The sequence below is a fragment of the Macrobrachium rosenbergii genome, chromosome 31 (genome assembly GCF_040412425.1).
Source record: "Macrobrachium rosenbergii isolate ZJJX-2024 chromosome 31, ASM4041242v1, whole genome shotgun sequence".
Lineage (NCBI taxonomy): Eukaryota > Metazoa > Arthropoda > Malacostraca > Decapoda > Palaemonidae > Macrobrachium > Macrobrachium rosenbergii.
This window is the reverse complement of record NC_089771.1, coordinates 31705384-31710383: the sequence shown is the minus strand read 5'-3', so window position 1 is coordinate 31710383 and position 5000 is coordinate 31705384. Positions and strand designations below refer to the sequence as shown.

Here is a 5000-nt window from a genome sequence, read left to right as displayed (position 1 = left end):
TCCTTTATCTGCATTTCAGAAGGCTTTTATATGTATACGCTTATTTATCCATATAGACACTGGAGCATATATTTTGAAGGCTGTGTACACTGTCCACTGTAAATTTCAGGAGGCTTTTATTTTTAAGCGTTTATTTGCCTGTGCTATCTCCATTTTGAATTTCGAAGGCTTTTGTTTATTTATATCTAATATATATATCTATGTACAAAACGCGTTTTATTTATTTGTATATTTATACATCAATGTACAAAATGTATGTGCATTTGTGCACATTCATATATCCATGTACAAAATGTATTTTTCAGTCGAAGGCTTTTATTTATGTACGTTATATTTATTTATTTATATCTATATATCTGTGCACAAAACTTGTTTTATTTATGTATATATTAATATATCAGTGTACAAAATGTATGTACACTTGTGTACATTCATATATCAATGTACAAAATGTACTTTGCATTCGAAGGCTTTTATATATGCACGAATACTCATCTACGTACAAAAATACATTTTGGCGTTCCGTAACGCGCGTGTGTATTCGCGAATATTTACATCCCCCCAAAACCGCGCGATGAATTAAACGCGTCAGAGACGCGTCATTTGTTTATGCATAGAATATGCTCCGGAGCGGGGGAAATTCCCGTTGACACCGGTGCTTCGTCTTGGGAGAGGCGTCATGGTAAATCATTTTGCTAAAGTGAAATTTACGGCTTCCGACTGAGCGAAGAATGTAATGGGAGTTTTCATCCGCGGTGCTGTTCGCTACGAAGGGATAATTTTGCCATTTATTTTGCGTGTTGCTTGGCGTTGGCCGCTTTGTCTTAGGGTATGAAAGTGAGGAGTTGTTATTGTTATTATTATTATTACATGTGTGTGTTATTATGTGTTATTATTATTTTACTAATTCTTTCTCATTCATATTTTCAAAGCTTCCATGTGTCGTTTTATATATATATATATATATATATATATATATATATATATATATATATATATATATATATATATATATATATATATATATATATATATATATATATATATAAATAATATATATATATATAGTAACAAATAAAATATATATATATATATATAAAACTTCACATAGTGAAAAAAGAAATATGTGTGAAAAGAAACTGAAGGGCACTAGGAGTGACCAAAAAAAAAAAAAAAAAAAAAGTGGAAAATCTGAAAAGTGGTTCAGCCTTATAGTTTTCGAGTGGTCGGAGCCGAACGAGTGTATTCCAGTCCCGTATCTTGAGTAGCAGCGTTCCGTAAGTTCTCCATTTCTCCGGTCGTGAATTTTGAAGGGGGAAATGTTGGCTTTTTTTTTTTTTTTTTTTTTTTTGAGGGGCGGGCGGGGAGGGGAGATGGATTGTTAGATGGTGGAAACGTGTATGTGTGTGTGTGTGTGAGGGAAGGGTTGAGGAATGGCTGCTGTACCTCCACCCAAAATTCCTATTCCTCAACCTTTTCGACTCACCCATCCATTCCCCCCTCCCACACATGTAAGTGAAAAGTTTAGTCATCCATTGTCCTGCCTCTTTAAGTAGGGGGTTGGTTTTTGGAGGGCGGGTATTGGAGTGGGGTCGGGCTATAGGTCTTCGAGACTTGTGAGGAGGAGGGGGTTGAGGGAGGGAGGGGGAGGGGTGTGTGAGGGAAGGCTTCAGGAGAAAAGAGGGCCAAGAGGAATTGCCCTCCGGGGAATTGCTTCGAACACAGCCCAAGGATGTAATGCATCCTGTTTCAGGATAAGGAAAAGGCGATAGGATATGATAAGCGCTGTCCTGGGAAATAAACGTTTGCGGGGTTTTTTGAAGGAGATTAAATAAAGATTCTTCAAAATGATAGGAAATGAGACGTCTTGAGTGATATACGTTTTCGTTTAGAAAATAGAAGGCTGCAGGAAAATTAAAAAATTAGAATTTTACTGAATTGATCAATTGGTTGCCAAAAAAAAAAAAATTTAAAAATGCAAAAAAATTATTCTTGACAGGACTGAATCTTGGGAAATTGGTTGTCAATAAAATAAAAAAAACTGTTCTTGACAAGCCTGAATCTTGGGAAATTGGTTGTCAAAAAATTTAAATAAAAAAAAATAAGAAAATAAGAAATTGCTTGTCGAAAAAAAGTGAAAACATAAAAAAAACTGTTTTTGACACGAGTGGATGTTGGGAAATTGGCAAAAAAAAAAAAATAATAAAAAACGAAAAAACTATTCTTGACAAGACTGTGCTGGGAAATTGGTTGACAAAAAAAAAAAAAAACTATTCTTGACAAGACAGTGTTGGAAAATTGGTTGTAAAAAAAAAAAGAAAAAAATGAAAAAACTATTCTTGACAAGACTGACTTTTTTCTCTGAAATCATTTGTCAACCAGAATGTCTCTCTTAAGAACTTTAGGTTATTATAAGTTTCAGGGAATATAAGTTTTCAAGTGTTTGAATACCCTGAAGTTTTTAAAGGGTTACGTCAAGTCTTTGAAGCGTTTTAGTGCCTCTGTTTGGATACTTCAAGATAAACGTCGCTTTTGATACGAGATTATCAAGATTACCATAAATATTTGCTTTTACAGTGTATAATGAGGAATATATATCTAGTGGGGAGCGTTTTGCTTGTAATAATTTCTCCGTATAATTTTGTGATGAATATTTTAAAAATGCAAGAATCTTGTGTGAATTTTGAATGTGATTTTGTACACACACACACACAGTATATATATATATATATATATATATATATATATATATATATATATATATATATATATATATATATATATATATATATATATATATATATAATTCCTACACTCGTCTTAATTAAGAGACCTGGAGGTCCCACGAGGAGAAACCTGTCCGCCAGGGGAAATATGAGAGAAGAAGAAGCCGCCGCTTCCAGATGGATTACCTGTCTACTTCCGTCCACAAACGGACAGATAGGTTCTCTTTAACGCTACTCCGCTGGAAATCTCGAGGGCCACGTCCCGGGGGGTAACGCTCGAGTTATGCCTCTGTCGTCGAGAGTTTGTTGCGTCAGTTCTTTACGCTCACATGTACTTCCGTCTTTAATCTGGGATTTTTTTTCTGAAGGTTTTCTTTTGTATTGAATTTTTTTTTTTTTTTTTTTTTTACTTTTTTCAGTTTTTTTCTATTGACGATTTTTTTTCCTATTTTCGTTTGTACTGAGTTTTGCTTTTTTCACTTTTTTCGTAGAGTTGTTTTTTGGTTATGGAATTTATCATTTTTTTTCATAAGATCTTTTTTATTTTATGTATATTTTTTTTAGTTCGTTTCCTTATTAAGGAATATTTCAGCTTAAAATATGGATAAAAATAATTTTCCATTTGTTCTCCATTTCCCAAATGGGTCTCTCTCTCTCTCTCTCTCTCTCTCTCTCTCTCTCTCTCTCTCTCGTAACATATACCTGTTGTGTGTATGTATATATATATATATAATCATGAAGCTACAAATGTCGCTTAATATCGAAATTCACGCTACCTCGGTATATCTCGTTGGAGAATTGTCGCCGAAGGGAATTTATATAAGTGATAAATATGAATTGGAATCGTGGGGTCAATGGCTCAATGGTTTACGTCAACTGGAGTCGCTGAATAGGCTTTCATCGCGGGTTCGTGTCCCCACGATTCCAATTCATTTATCACTTATATAATTCCCCTTCGGCGACAATTCTCAACGGAGATATACCGAGGTAGCGTGAATTTCGATATTAAGCGATTGTAGCTTCATGATTGTATAAAAATCACGGTGTGGAGCAAAATATATATAAATTATATATATATATATATATATATATATATATATATATATGTACTGTGTATGTGTGTATTCATACATACATACATATATATATATATATACATGAAGAATCTGCCATTGCCTTTCACTTCAGGGTGTAGCCATCTAATGGCTCGGTTCCACCATTAGGTGGAATCAAAGTTGACAGGGAACAGCCGTAGGCCTATTTCGGTAAGGGGCTCAATATCCCGTTTGAAGTTAATACCTACTGATGCAGCAGCGTAACAGTTTCTCTTCCAGAAACTGCTGTTGAACAGATCTGAAACCTTTGAATTATGGGGCTATTCATGCGAAGACTGACGAGAGTTAAGAATAAGCAAGAAAATATGATGAGTCAGCAAAAATAAATTTTTTGAACGATCAGCAAATATAATGGGTCAGGAAATGTTTACTTCTGGAGGATGGAAAATCAGAGGTAGTAATTTTAGTGCTATTATCTATGTCAGGCCTAAGGGAGAGAGAGAGAGAGAGAGAGAGAGAGAGAGAGAAGGAAGACATGATTGCTGTTATTGGCTTGGTCCCTTAGACCTGTGTGGGGGTGATTTGTCTGAACAGCGGAATAGTTTCCTCATGATGTAAGTTGCGTGGTGTCGGTCTCTCTCTGATGTGTTAGTTTTATTCGGCTTTGCTTCTTATTCTTGCCATCTTTTTTTTTTCGTTTTGTATACTTTGCTGTACAGTAGATGAGATGCAAAGACACAAGGAAAGAACTTTTGCTGTGGGTAATAGATTATGCAATTATTCAAATTTTACATTTTTCATTTTGAAATTGTACTTTTTCGGCTAAGGACGAAATTTGCAAATATAATTCCAATCTACTTATAATATATTTTTAAAGATGTTAAAAATGATTTATTACTGGGATACGTTTTGCCAGTTACCCCGAGGGGGTCACTGTGTACAAATTCTTCAACATTCACCACTTTCTTCACTTTTTTGAGTTTCATCTCTTCGTCGATGGGCTACAGTAGACCCCTATTACTCTCTCGACTATTCCCGAGTGAAACTTTATTCTCCGAATAGCTGGCATCGTTTTACACGACCCCTCCCCCCCTTCCCCTGTTCCTGGGGTCCCGGTGTGGAGGGGGGTGGGGGGTGCCTGGGTGGGTTGCTGTTCTACCAACGTGGCTCTCATGCCAACCAAGAAACGACGCTGGCTGGCACCCTTTTTACTTCCCTT

The 5000-nt window shown here is 35.4% G+C and overlaps 1 protein-coding gene across 1 annotated transcript in view; it reads left to right on the top strand.

The window, feature by feature from the left end:
* The window catches only part of LOC136855511 (ras-GEF domain-containing family member 1B-like), a 728968-nt gene that overhangs the window by 370014 nt on the left and 353954 nt on the right, over positions 1–5000 (top strand).